We start from the raw sequence: 14,915 nt of genomic DNA, 5'->3' as shown, positions 1-14,915 counted from the left end.
GATGTCACTCTTTTTGAAAACTCCCAGTGCAACACAAAACAAAACATGCCATACCAGACCTATGCGGGATACATCAGTAGAGCGCAAAATGTCAGATCCTCAAGGGTGTGTATGTGAAGTGTATTACTTGGTTTGGAGAGCGCCTGGTTAGGATACTCTAATTTCAAGCTGAAGGTGTAACATGTCTTATTTCTTTGCAGGTGCGGTGGACCCTAGTGTAGAGGAGAACTCACGGAGGGACCTTCCCCACAGACTATATGAAGGGAGGGGAGGGGGAGGGGGGCTGCTGATGTTACTCCCAGCTTGCAGAACACACAGGTCAGCATGCCTTTAAATCTCACGTCTGTAAAAACTGACAGTTGTTTCTAGGGCTGAATGATTAATTGGAATAAAAATCGAAATTGCAATATGTAATAGTGCTATTATCAAACCGCATGGACTGTCATTAATTTAAATAAATAAATAGTCTGCATGCGCTGCATGCTGTGTTTACTGTATGTCTGCAGCGCTGTTCTCTGTGGTGTATTGCACATACTCAAAGCTTGTGCACGGCTTATGAGCTGAGCGTGTTATATTTACAGCGCTCTAGATTAATTTGTTGCATATTTGCGTAATTACAAATATGCTTGGCTACTAAAAGTTACTATCCACATTTAAAATAACCCAATAACATCGGTTTTTGTGCACAGAAGAGTTGTTGAGAGCATTTATCTGATTTACAATGCCATTGCCAACTCAAAGACAAACTGAAATGTCTTCCTTGTTCTGCCAAAATAGAAGATTCTGCCAAAATAAAGGCTTAAGGGTTTAACCTGACTGCATAGCAATGCTGCATGCAATGTATGAAATTATTACATAAATATGGTAGTTTTATAACAACAACAATAGAAATAATAATAATTATTATTTTTGTTGTTCTTAATATTATATAAAATATGTTTCCATAAAAATTTCTCAACAGAACTTATTATTGGTTTACAAATATAATGATTAAAAGTGAGCTAAGTCCCTATCACAAAGTGGGGAAAAAAAAACAGGTTGAACAGATACAATGTGAAGGGTATGCGAATCGTATTTTTCACCTGTCTATGTTTTACTGTTTTTATTTATTTATTTATATTTATTTTTTTGTCCTTAAGTGTGAACCGTATTTCTATTGGCAGTAGAGCATGTTTGCCCATGACTTAATTTTCGATAAAATGAAACACTTAATAGGTTTTTTTAAAATGTTAATATTATCACAGTGCAAATCGCAGTTGCAATAATTTTCAAAATAATCACAATTATTTATTAGATTTTTTGGTCCAAATCGTTCAGCCCTAGTTGTTTCTTAAAATTGTCATGGTGTTTAATTATTCTTTTTGTCCACGCTATTGGATTCCATGTTGAATTAAAGTGGCTGTAAATTTAGATGTTTCTCTGTCTTAAGTGATGCATCAGTTTTTCACCACCTTAAGTTCACGCTTTTAGTATAGCTAAATTAATATCTTACAATTTGTACATTTGTTTGTTAGTATCCAGTGATTAACATTGCTTTTAGACCCTCAAGGTAGTCAAGACTCATTTTAGACTCAGTCATAAATTTTTGATTTATGGATGTCCTGTTTTACAGAAGATTCATAGGATTTGGTCTCTTAAGACGTTTCATAAGTTGACAATTACCCACTATTTAGACACACAAGGTTTTGAATAATAGACCGATATATCAGCCAGGCTGATTGAACGATTTTCAGCCAGTTTGATACTGAGTGCCTTTTGTATTCTCAACAATACGCTAAAAATCAATACGTTAACATAAGAAGATCGTTAACATACTAAAACGTTAATGGGTGTGCGCACAACACGTGCACATTTGATAAGCCGCCAGGCAATAAAGGTGTTTACATGCAGATTAAAATCAGGGTGTGCTGATCTTTTTATTTATTTTTTATTTAAACCATTTCTGACCTGTCCCATTGCTTTTTTTTGGGGGGGGGGATTTTTCCCCCTTTTTCTCCCGATTTGGAATGCCCAATTCCCAATGCGCTCTAAGTCCTCGTGGTTGCATAGTGATTCGCCTCAGTTCAGGTGGCGGAGGACGAATCCCAGTTGCCTCCGCGTCTGAGACAGTCAACCCACGCATCTTATCACGTGGCTTGTTGAGCGCGTTGCCACGGAGACATAGCGCGTGTGGAGGCTTCACGCCATCCACTGTGGCAACCACGCTCAATTCACCATGCGCCCCACCGAGAACAAACCACATTATAGCAACCACGAGGAGGTTACCCCATGTGACTCTACCCTCCCTAGCAACCGGGCCAATTTTGGTTGCTTACGAGACCTTGCTGGAGTCACTCAGCACGCCCTGGGATTCGAACTAGCGAACTCCAGGGGTGGTGGCCAGTGTATTTTACCACTGAGCTACCCAGGCCCCAACCTGTCCCATTGCTTAAAGTGCACCAGTATGCACTGGTGAGCTGTACCGGCAATAATGCAAAAATAACGTCACAGTACCAGCAGCTATTCTGGTTTACTTTACCTTATTATGTTATTAAGCATAATCAGTGTAAGATTCTACATGCTCATTGTCCCATCAGAAAATAATCATGAGGGTTTTGCCAATAAACAAAAGTGTTACTTTCCCCTTGGTATCAATTACAGACTCTACTGACAACCTTGTCAACAGAATAATTTTTTTTTTTCTATATTTACACTATCTATCTTGTTTGATTTCAGCAATTTTGTGTATGTCTCATTTGTTTTAATGAAATTGTATGATGTATGAATCTGCATTATTTGCCTGCGGCCAATCTACTTTCTAGATAACGGCATTGACCATTACACAAAACTCTGGTGGTGGACCACTAGTATTGAGCCAGACATGTTGATAAGGACAGAGTGTTCCACAAGATTACTTTGAGATGATGTAAATATTACTCAGATTGTCTAAGAACTCATGACAAATCGGCAACAGTAACAATATTTCAAGCAGCTTAGAACAAATTGTGTAACATCTGGTTAACGTTTGACATTTGCACACTGTCCTCTGTATAGTCAGCAGGTCGTACCCATTCTTGGCCATAAGCTGCGAGATGTTACATATTCAATATGATTATGCCCGTTTCATGTAAGCATTACAGCATAGAGGAACATGCTGTGTTGATTTGGCCAAATTGGAAGGCTGTGAGTAATATATGGCAGAGCAGAGCGGGGCAGGATGGTCGGGGCAGAGGCGTCTGGTAGTGTTTATGCACGGGGTAGCTGTATAGTCCTCTGGATGCCTTGTACCCTCAGGGCTCCAGCACCTGCATAATGGAACAACAGAGAAGAAAGAGCAGAGAAAGAGATCAAATGACTTGGGTTTCTCACTTAAAATGTTTCTTATTTTTTGACTTACATCAGGAAAATCTTTTCATGACCTTAGAGGGCTGTGCGCTGATTTGATCGTGCACCTTGTCATTGTTTCGTAAACATTTGTCATATTTTGGGTTTGGCTTTTTCTCCCCACTGCCACTCTTCGTGGCATAAAAAAATGTCTCTGAAATGATCGCTGGTTGCTTTGCACAGTGATATAATATAGCGTTTTTTTCCCACAGCTTTTTATTTAGGGGTTAAGAATCGCTGATTTTAGACTCAGTCTAAATAGTGGCGTCTTGGCTGATTAACAGAAGTGTTAGCTGGTGCTTGTGTCCGTACTAATATTTGCCAACAACCTTCTCAACAGATTAAATTTTTTGTAGTTTTTCAGTTTTTTCCCCCTACTGCCACTCCTGGAAATTCGTAGCAGTAAACAATTTCTGTGAAACGATCGCTGGATGACTTTAGAGCTGGCCAGTGTGACAGTGTATATATGTGTGACGGTAGAAGTATGTCAACAGGCAGAGATTCTGCACGATTTAAACATCTGACCCCAAACATTACTTTCTGCAAACTGTGTCGCTACTGCACGCTTCCAGTGTAGACAATTTTGTTAATGGGAGCAATTTAGTTTTGACACCTTGCATGTCTATTGTTAACATGGTGTAAATTTTTATGACTGCCAATCAACATTGAAACTTAGCGCATTAATAAGAGTTAAACTGTTCCATGGTATACAGTGTCACAGGTGTGCAACTGTGCCTTTATCGCTAAATTTACAATGCCGTCATAAAGGGTGCATCCAGTCATGTTTATAATGTATTACTGTTTTGAATCTTGTTTTAACTCGTGTTACATTATGTGAAGCTATGATTGCACTGATGTCAGACTTATTAATTTTTTTATGAATAATCGTAACTTTTGGTTTGCGTCCATCAAGTTCTAAAACAATTTAATTATGGTATTAAATCATTTTTAAAGTATTCAAGTCATTAGGTTATCGAAATCGGTTACACCACCCATCCCTAGGTGCCTTACACAATGATTTAATATAGCGGTATTTTTTCTGGAGCTTTTTAGTCAAGGATTAAGAATTGGGGCAGGCGATGGCAAGGAGGAAGGGAAATAAATAAATAAATAAATAAATAAATAAATAAATAAAGGTGGTGATGGTTAATCTCGCTTAGTGCAGTGTGAATACTGAGCAGTGCTGTGGCCTGACAAACATCTGCCTCACACACAGCCGAGTGGGATCAGCTAAAGCGATTAGTGCACTCACGTCAGCCTGTGGAGACGGTTGCCCGTTACAAAAGCCAGAACAACCAGCCTTTCCTCCCACACTCCACCTGGAACACTGACACTGCAGCGAGGGCCCCCGCTCCAACACCAGCACAAGAATCTGCTCAGAAACACTACACTTTACTGCTATTCCGTTGTTTTTGTCTGCTTGCCTCTCTCTGGACACAGCAACATGTAGCTCTGAGGATGGAACAATCTGTCGTGGAACTATAGCAGATGCTTAATACAGCCAGAGTTTTATTCGAAATACAACTTCATAATTAGCGTATACAGTATGTAATGAAATATGCCATTCATTATGGTCTAATTGTAATTTTACACTTCCTTTATACCGAGACGGGGGCCTCGTTGTGATATGGGAAGAATCTGTGCTCTGTGTACAGGGAGACTGTATCCTGCACATGTCTTTACAGTTAACCTCATTAAAGCAAAGGAGGGGCGATACTTCCTGAATGGGGTTTAAACAGCTTTCTTTTTACCTCTTTTCTTTCTTTTCTTTTTTCTTCTTCACATTAATAAACTTCTTCTCTCATACCTCTGCACTCACTCTCTCTCTCTCTCTCTCCCTCCCCCCCCCCCCCCATCTCTCTCTCTCTCAAACTTTCTTCTTTTCCCTTTAATCTTGATGTCCCAATTGGAGTGTCACCAGCCGTGGCAGAGGCAGTGTGACTCTGTGAGGTTGAAAGAGTGTTGGCTTGTTTCTCTGCCTTCATTTTTCAACTATATTGCAAATTACATTGTGTGATTTCTCTTGGCTTAGTATCTTCTCATTGATATACCTTTTTCAGAGAAGATTGGCAAAAACAATTGTAAAATTTTGGTTTACACATTTTTTGAGATGTTAACAGATATGTGCAGGTTGCACATTATTGAAAACAATTATAGCTCTCATTATGTTTATTGTTTTTCCACATTATTCATGAGAAGGAACGCTTCCAACCAATAACTCCGCTGCCTCATGTATGAGTTTGCATTACAACTGAGAATTCAAATTCCTGGCCGGTGCAAGTTGAACATCACTCGCGACGAGACCGTGGTTCCTAGCTCAGATATGAGAGCAGACTTTTACACAGAAAATCGTGGTGATATTGGAATCACTCATCAGAATGGACCGCAGTCCATAACCGGACCAGATTAAGCACCTTTGTTGACCTAAGTTCTGCTACCCGTGTTTCAAACATGAAGCAGCTTAGAGAAGCACATATTCCATTGCATCTTCTCCATACGTCTGATCATGGAAAGGCTTATACGATGGCTTGTTAAAAAAAAGAAGGCAATGATGAAAACTTAAATCTCAAAGTCCTGTCAACTCTCTTTTTGGTTTCCTTTACATTGTGTGAAAGTTACCGGGATTTAGGCCTACAAGGTTTCCCTTGTCATGACAAAGTTGAAATGATGGATAACTTTACACAGATAAGGTTCATAAGATTTTTTTCACACTTTAGTCATGCTAACACGTATAATGTTTAAGTATTGTGGCTGTACTTTTGAAACAGTGTGCAGTTAATGTTTTGTGTATTGGACACGTTTACTTTAATTATGTGCCTTACTGAACACATTTTTTTCTTTAGAAAAAGATGGATGATTTGAAATATTTTCTGTGGTAATCAACATTATGCCACAAACACTGTCAATAGAGTTTAACATGTAACAAACCAGAAACATTACTTGTAAGAATAAATATATATAAATTTATATTAGTTCTCTTTGCAGTCCTGGTTAGAGGTCGACCGGATTTTACTGATACCGATAACTAAGCTGGGCAGTACCTGCCGATAACTGATTAATCAACAGATAGTTTTTAAAACTGATACTGAATGAGAAAATAACACACAAAGTAAAATAGTGCTGAACTTTATTACAAAAATAAACAGTACTGACTGAACCATGAAAAAGTATTGTACTTTTTTAAATGAAAGAAATATATAAATATTAATATTTCAACTAATATTCAAATTTTAAAGTCAGCTGATTTTTAAATTGACGTTGTTTCCTTAGTCCACAAGAGCGCGCAATAAATACATAAACCATTCAGCACCATTATATTGTTGCATAGAACATTCCTATCCTGGCTGTTAAAAAAGAGCATTTCATTTTCAACTAATGTGCATAAAATAAATACGTTTTAGTCTGTCCATATTCTCAAATGTTAAGTCAATAGTAAAATGAGGGGGGAAAATGCTTCAATAGACAGTTCACATGGTGTTACACTTGCATTGATTCCTACTACTCCAGACTCAAGCTTCATAATAACAGCGAAATACCACATCCTCAACTTCCCTCCGGGGATAAATAAAGCAGTATCGTATTGTATTGTTTTTTTTATTGAGTACAGTTGTGTGTAGAGTAGCAATATTCACAGATAGCAGTGGTATTTGGCTGAACTCGGTGAAGTGGCTCAGACTATGAGCCTAGGCCTGGGACTGTTCAAACAGATGGAACACAACAGACTGGAACCGAACGCGAGGATCTCGAGACATTTTTCCAAGTTGAACATCTTTCCTGACAAAGCATTTAAACAACTCATTGCTTAATCTGAGAAATGCTTATAAGAGAGCAAGATGCAATGGCCAAAGACCTCCACCAAACTGTAAAGGGCTGTTCACACCAAACGCTTTTGCAACCATCCATTTGTTTTTCTATGTAAACGCACTCTGGACGAACATCTTTGTTTCCCTTTGTTTTTGTTTATTCAGCATCTCGTGCAGAGGCACTGTTTTTTACATGATATGTCTAAATAAAAAGAACTTTAAAAGCATATTGAGACACCTGCTTTCTGTTAAACTGTATTTGTTGTGCTGTGTCTAGCCTTTTTTAACGCAAGATTGTGATCGATCTGAAGTCATCGTATTACAGTGAGGATAAAATAGTTTTATTGAAATCAGATGCGTTTCGGATTTGTTTATACGTTTCTCTCGGCTGCATGAAGATATTAATTTGCTTTCTCACGTCACTAGCTTTAAATATGCAACTTAGCTGGCTAGCGAACGTGACCAGCTGGATGTAAACTAATGCAATTAGATGGTAATAATCGTGACATTTAAACATTTGGGTAGGACTTGTATTGTACTTTTGTCACATTGTTCTAACTGCTTGAGGTTAGCTTTAATGTTAGCGTCCTCTCAGCCTTGTCGGCAAACATACTGCTGTTCTCTACTAATGCAGCATCTAGTCAACAAATTAATTACTTTATAATATGACAACGTGTACTGTAGTGTACTGCATACATATCTTTTCGTTGTTGATGTTTTAAATCTGCATCTGAAGTTTTCCGCTCCATGCAGAGTGTAGTCTCACGTGTCAAAACAAACACCACAAGGCATCAGTGAAGTTTTTATTTCGCCTGTAAAGGCCGCTCTCATACTGTATAACGACAGCGGACCCTTCCCAGCCGCTCCAGCACCGGATGCAACGGGGAAAAACTATCAGTGTGGATTTTTAAAACGATAACCGATAGTTCCAGGAATCTGTTATCGGTGCCGATTAATTGGCAAAACCTATATATCGGTCGACCTCTAGACCTGGTTAACTTCTTTAAAGGAGGTATTTCCACAGATTTGCAAACTGTTCTATCATCTTCTCTTTTCTCTCATCTTCTCTTTTCTCTCATTCATACTTTTGACCCATGATTGATTTACAGCAAGTGCCCCAAAACACTTTTGTTTCCTCTCACATTTTGATGTTCAGCCATCTCTAACTTGAGTGAGAGTGACCCCCTCCCGTCCTCCCCATTGTCCCACTCTCTAACTGTATACCTTTTTACATATTTTTAAACCCCTTTCATGACCCTTTTTTGTAGGTCTGAGGTGTGAACAACTGGTGCTGAACAAGGAGGGTTTCATGACACTTTTAGAAGATGTTCTGCATTGACAAAAACATTTACAGTGGCCCCAAAAGTATTTGGACACTTAAGCCACACTTAAATTGTATAACAAATTATCAAACCAAGTTACATTAAGATGAACAGCACAAACACACTTTTCAAGCAAAACATTTCACAAAAAGAAGTTTGTTAGGTTTCAGATGATAAAATGGATATATTGTTCAAAATTAAGATAAAATTATTGAAACACTTTGTGGTTGTCCAATGTAGTGGAACATGGCTATACTGAAATTAATGTGGTGAAGTACACCTGTCATTACTCTGCATAAACTTGAGCAGAACTGACTTCATACATGCACTAAAATGACCTTGGGAACAGTTTGTGAAAAGTAATAGTGAAAATGTTAGTTCAAAGTTAATTCTCATAAAATCTCTATCATTTGTTTGCAGATGCCACTTGGTTTGATATTTTATCAAATGCACTGAAATTCAGCCTGATCCAAGTGAACATAAAGGTCCAAATACTTTAAGGCAACAATATGTCTTCATTTTTGCCATACCAAATGACAAACCCAACAATAAGAAATTACTTTTATGGTGAGGTTTTCTTTAGGCGTGTGTACAAGCCGCATGGTGCAATTGATAAAGAAAAAGGACATCAGCACTCATAGGATTAGCTCATGCCACAGGAATTAACATCAACATCCTAGCTCCCCGTAACACCCAGTATTTAACTTCTCTTTGATAGCTAGTCTACGTGGTTACAGGAGAATAACCCATCTGAGACAAGGAATACTTCCTGTACTGTGTCTCTTTTCAATCAGTGCTCAGTTTTCTGTAGGAAGGTAGTCTTTACCTCTGTGAATTACTCTGTGTTCATAATATAAGAGCCTCGGCCAGTAGTAGACATCTTGCCAGATTCCTTAGAATCATTTCAAACCATTAGAAACACGACTCCTGTGACGGTTTGTTTTACATATGAAGATATAAAATGAATGGGATTCTTACAGCACATCAGCCACACTGTTGGTCAAATAATACAGCTTTGCCAATAATTGCCTATATTATCTTGTGGTTTATAGTTGTTAATGGAGATTTGCCATGGAGCTCCTTTATCACTTTTCTTTCTGTGTTGGCTCAGACTTAGTTCAACACCCCTTTTGAATGGAAGGTGTTGAAACAAGCTGAAATATGCCTTCTACCCATGCCAAAAGTGCATTCATGAGGAGCACTGACTGTGCAATGCGGGACAAATGTAGCGATTCCTCTGGAAATGTGTCTTTTATGAAGGAGGGAAATGAAAGCTCAGTCTAGGATGTTTCTGGAGGTTAAGAGGCTGAGGACTTTGCATCTATGCTTATGACAGTGCCAGCATCCTGAAAGGGGTTAGTTTGTGGCTGTTCCTGCTGACAATAACAGCTTAAACCAGCCTTAGCTAGTTTGCTTGTCTTTACTGGCCTCCCAGCTTGACCAAGCTGGTTTGTTTGCTGTTTTAAAAGGGTTTTGGCCATTTGTCAGCAGGTCAAAAACAGCTGAACACCAGCTTGGCCAGGCTGGGAGACCAGCTAGACTAGTTGAAGACCAGCTTGGCCAAGCTGCGAAACCAGCTTAAAATGGCTTAAATCAGCAAACCCTGACACATTTATTTTGAGATAATAGCCATTTGACTGTGTACATTTTTCCAGTTATCACATGGCTACTTACCACATAAGTAAATAATCTGACATTAAATATTTTTTTAAGTTTAAGTTATTGTACCGTGTGAGGTGAAAGAGATTTTTGAGTGCTATTAGAGACAATAAACTAGCACAATGTAGGAGATTGGCTGCCAAGAACAACAGTCAAAAATACAGTTTTATCGGTCATTATACACAAATATTTTACCACAGCATGCTGCGATTTGACCAATGGGAGTTAAGGATTCCAGAGAGCTGTGTAATAAGTTGCCATTGCAGTTCTGAAACTGAGATATAAACTTTCCCTTTGTCAGTTACCCACCAACAAAAACATTTGAGCCATTAATAAACACAAGTGTATGCTGCCCTTGACATGAAGTTATATGATTACAAAAGATGTTTTCTGTTAGCCTGCCAGGCGGTGTAGCCATGATAAATGAGTGTAATATACAGTGCATCAAGAGTGGACACATGCATTAATGGCTCTCAATAATTTGAGCAATACATTTCAAATGCTACTTGTACACACGGGCTGATTGTTTCTGAATGATTTAATCACGTTGAGTTGTCTCCCCCCATAGTGTCAGTAAACAGGAAAACAATGTGCTCATTTGAATAATATCACAAATTGTGTAGTTCCTGGCTGTGCTGTGTGAAGAGGTCTCACCCTCAGGCTTTGACAGAACAGAAACAAATCACTGTGTTGCTTACACAATTACAAACATGCATACTATTCATCTACACAGGAAATGCGAATTACTTATCTGGATAAGTTTCCTGATATTATCGCTTGCTCAGATTGAGATGTGTGAGATATACAGTGTGATCTTGAAGCAGATAAGCATACATGCATAGGAAGAATCTGGCTGGCATAATAGGACCGTTGTATTGATATTGAGACCATTAAATATGGAGCTCCTTACTGCAATTAAAATTATCACAAAGCACACCTGACATCAACGGTTTGGGCTGTCAAGAGCTGCGTGCACAGGATGTGCTGTGGACAGTTTAAAGGCAGAGGAAGATAAATTGCGCACATCGGTTCTTATGTGTATTTTCACGATTTTTGTTGAATGTGTGAGTGAATGAGATTTGAGGATGGGTTAGTCTTCCGCGCCCCCCTTGCACTACCTCTGCACCCCCCCACCCCACGGGGCGCGCCACACACTTTGAGAACCACTGATTTAGGGAATTCACAATGTTGGTGTTGCTCACTGGCAGGACTGTCTGGAATAAATTTACAGATACAATCTGTTGGATAGAAAATCTGAACCCATTATTATTATGCCCAGACCAACATTAAAATTTCCAGTTTTTATGTGTGATCCGTAGCAGGTAGCTTGCACCAGATTGCAGAATGCCATCATTTGACAAGCCTCTTTTTTGCTTGTATCTGACAGCAATCATCACTACGCACTACACCCAGTGTACGCATACTACACTTCCAGTCATATATTTTCATTTTCTCTTTCCAACCCTGGGCCCTTTATGGACACCATAAAGAAAGACAGATGTTCCATGCTCCTTGGTTCCTCTCCAGACTCCCCAGGTTCGGTCCCGGTGCCACCTTCTTCGGTTCTAGGCCTCCAGAAGAACCTGCAGATGTGGTGCGCTGTTTGACCCCAGAAATGCTATAACAAAGCAATTTAGGAGTCATGATTATAGGGACACTTTACAGGAAGTGTAAAGATATCTGTGAATATCTTAAAAGAAAAAAGGAAGTAGGAATGTGGCGAGCATTTTAAAAGCAGCAGGGCTCTCAAAATCTGAATGAAATGATTCCATTTCCAGTGAGGCCTCCTGTCGCCCCACGCCTTTCAGAGGAGGAGAGCTTGAAAGGCATCCAGGCTGTGTTTAAGTCCTCCATGCTTGCGTTAATGAAGCACAGAAAGGGAGGGAAAGGGGCCTCTGATATGCGTTTAATTAGCAGAGGGTACTGCTAACTGACTATTAAATGTTCTGATTACAGTGTGGAATGTCTCTAAATGAAGGAGTTCAAGATCTCTCGGAAGGGAACTAGTGGTTGGAGTAGGTTGTTGTATGATAGGTACTATAGCTTGTTTGGTTTTACTGCTACATTTATATACAGTGCATTCAGAAACTATTCAGACCCCTTCATTTTCTTCACATTTTGTTATGTTGCAGTCTTATGCTAAAATTCTTTAAATAATAAAAAAAAATGTCACATCAATCTACACTCCATACTCCATAATGACAAAGCAAAAACCAGATTTTTGATAACTTTGCAAATGTATAAAAACAAACAAACTGAAATATCACAGCTCAGGTGCATCCCATTTCTCTGGATCATCTTTGAGATGTTTCTACACTTTGATTGGGGTCCACCAGTGGCAAATTCAATTGATTGGACATGATTTGGAAAGGCACACACCTGTCTATATAAGGTCTCACAGCTGAAAATGCATATCGGAGCAAAAACCAAGCCATGAGGTCAAAGGAACTGCTTGCAAAGCTCAGAGACAGGATTGTGTCGAGGTACAGATCTGGGGATGGCTACACATTTTTTTTGCTGCATTGAAGTTTCCCAAGAGCACAGTGGCCTCCATAATTCTTAAATGGGAGAAGTTTGAAACAACCAGGACTCTTCTTAGAGCTGGCCGCTCCAGCCAAACTGAGCAATCGGAGGAGAAGGGCCTTTGTATTAGAGGTGACCAAGAACCCGATAGTCAGTCTGGTTGAGCTCCAGAGATCATGTGTGGAGATGGGAGAAACTTGCAGAAGGACAACATCACTGCAACATTCCACCAATCTGGGCTTTATGGCAGAGTGGCCAGACGGAAGCCTCTCCTCCGTGCAAGACACATAAAAAAGCACCTAAAGGACTCTCAGACTGTGAGAAACAAGATTCTCTGGTCTGATGAAACGAAGATTGAAATGTTTGTCCTCAATTCCAAGCGTCATGTCTGGAGGAAACCAGGCACCGCTCATCACCTGCGCAATACCATCCCAACGGTGAAGCATGGTGGTGGTAGCATCATGCTGTGGGGGTGTTTTTCAGTGGCAGGGACTGGGGGACTGGTCAGGGTTGAAGGAAAGTTGAATGCAGTAAAATACAGAGATAGCCTTAATGAAAACCTGATCCAGAGCGCTCAGGACCTCAGACTGGGCTGATGGTTCACCTTCCACAGGACAATGACCCTAAGCACACAGCCAAGATAACAGCCAAGTCCTTGAGTGGCCCAGCAAGAACCCGGACTTGAACCCAATCGAACATCTCTTGAGAGACCTGAAAATGGCTTTTCACCAACGGTCCCCATCCAACCTGACAAGAAAATTCCCAAATCCAGGTGTGGAAAGCTTGTCGCATCGTACCCAAAAAGAATTGAGGCTGTAATCGCTACCAAATGTGCTTCAATTAAGTACTGAGGTAAGGGTCTGAATACTCATGTCAATGTGATATTTCAGTTTTATTTTCAATAAATTTGCAAAGTTATCAAAAATCTGGTTTTTGCTTTGTCATTAAGGGGTATGGAGTGTAGATTGATGTGAAAAAAATTATTTAAAGCATTTTAGCATAAGGCTGCAACATAAAATGTGAAAATAATGAAGGGGTCTGAATACTTTCTGAATGCCCTATATATACACGTTTGTGTGTGTGTGTCTTTGTTTTGATGCATATTTGGTAGGGCTAGGTGATATATCAAATATGTTATTAAGCAATATTGTGAATATCTTGATTATTTGAATCATTTTTTATTTGTTATTGTTTTTCAAAGGCTGTCTCTTTGGACTAGTTTCATGATCCTTGTTTTGTATGTTTGATTAATCATGGCTAACACATTGTTAAAGTTGGTATGTTGCATTTGAATGAGATATTTGAATAAATTCAAACCTCATCATCGTCACTCAAAAATTAGCATTTTAGTGAATTTTATGTATTAAAATGTTTTAGTAAAAACATGCAAGTAAATGTTGCTGTTTATTTCCATGTATTATTATATTGATGCATATCAATAAAAATTATTAAGAGGCAGAGTCACTTAACAGTTGCGCCACTTTTGCGTGTGGTATTTCAACGCAAAAAACTTGCATGTTATTCAAGAACCACACGCAATCTATTTGACCAATAAGCAAATTACACTGAAACTGCGCTGTGTGTTGAATATTTAAATGAAGTCATTGTCATTCCTTTTTGTGCAAACACCCCTCCTTTCTATGTATATTAGGCTCATTGTAGGTTGTGCTATATTCACAAAAGTTGCTTGGCGCAATTTAGATTGCGCTATTACCGCGAATGAAAGTAGGCGGTAAAATGAATTTTGAGATGTTTGTGAACATTTTCAGCTGATCATATCAGCAGTAATTCATCATATAATGATAAAATGGCAAAGAGCGTTATAGCCTGACATATATCCAGATGTGCGGTGTAGTCAAGCGCACTTTCAGAATGTCTAAGAGATGATTCAGATGTCACAGTGATGCTGTAACTACAGTCCCAGCAGGGTGTCAAATTTGCGGAATCCTCTGCTATAAAGCATTCCGAATTGGCCCCCAAAATTGGAATTGCACATGCAAATTGCGTTCTGCAAAATTTTTGTGGGCGCTTTTGCACTGTTGGCTGATCTACATAATTCCTTTAGTGAATGCGGCGTTAAACCCATTTCGAAGCAAATATATAAATATCAAGATGTATATGAAATATTGTCAAACAGCTGAAAATTTAGATTTTTTTTTTCACCCTGGTTTGTATCAGTGGTAATAGAGATGCTGTGTAACACCTATCTTTTATAACTGGTTGAGGTTGAATTTATTTGATGCCA

The 14,915-nt window shown here is 39.0% G+C and overlaps 1 protein-coding gene across 2 annotated transcripts in view; it reads left to right on the top strand.

Annotated features, from left to right (window-relative positions):
• The first annotated feature begins 277 nt into the window (after window positions 1-277).
• The window catches only part of LOC127412128 (zinc finger MIZ domain-containing protein 1-like), a 143,337-nt gene continuing 128,699 nt past the window's right edge, over window positions 278-14,915 (top strand). Inside the window, exon 1 of one of the 2 annotated variants that reach the window (XM_051648237.1) lies at window positions 278-318. The gene's annotated coding sequence lies outside the window, so the exon portion shown is untranslated. The remainder of the gene's footprint in view (window positions 319-14,915) is intronic. The other variant, XM_051648236.1, reaches the window with a different exon arrangement.

Source organism: Myxocyprinus asiaticus, chromosome 21, assembly GCF_019703515.2.
Source record: "Myxocyprinus asiaticus isolate MX2 ecotype Aquarium Trade chromosome 21, UBuf_Myxa_2, whole genome shotgun sequence".
In the NCBI taxonomy this organism is placed as follows: Eukaryota; Metazoa; Chordata; class Actinopteri; order Cypriniformes; family Catostomidae; genus Myxocyprinus; species Myxocyprinus asiaticus.
Note: the sequence above shows the minus strand (reverse complement) of the source record. Positions and strands in the feature narration are given on the sequence as shown.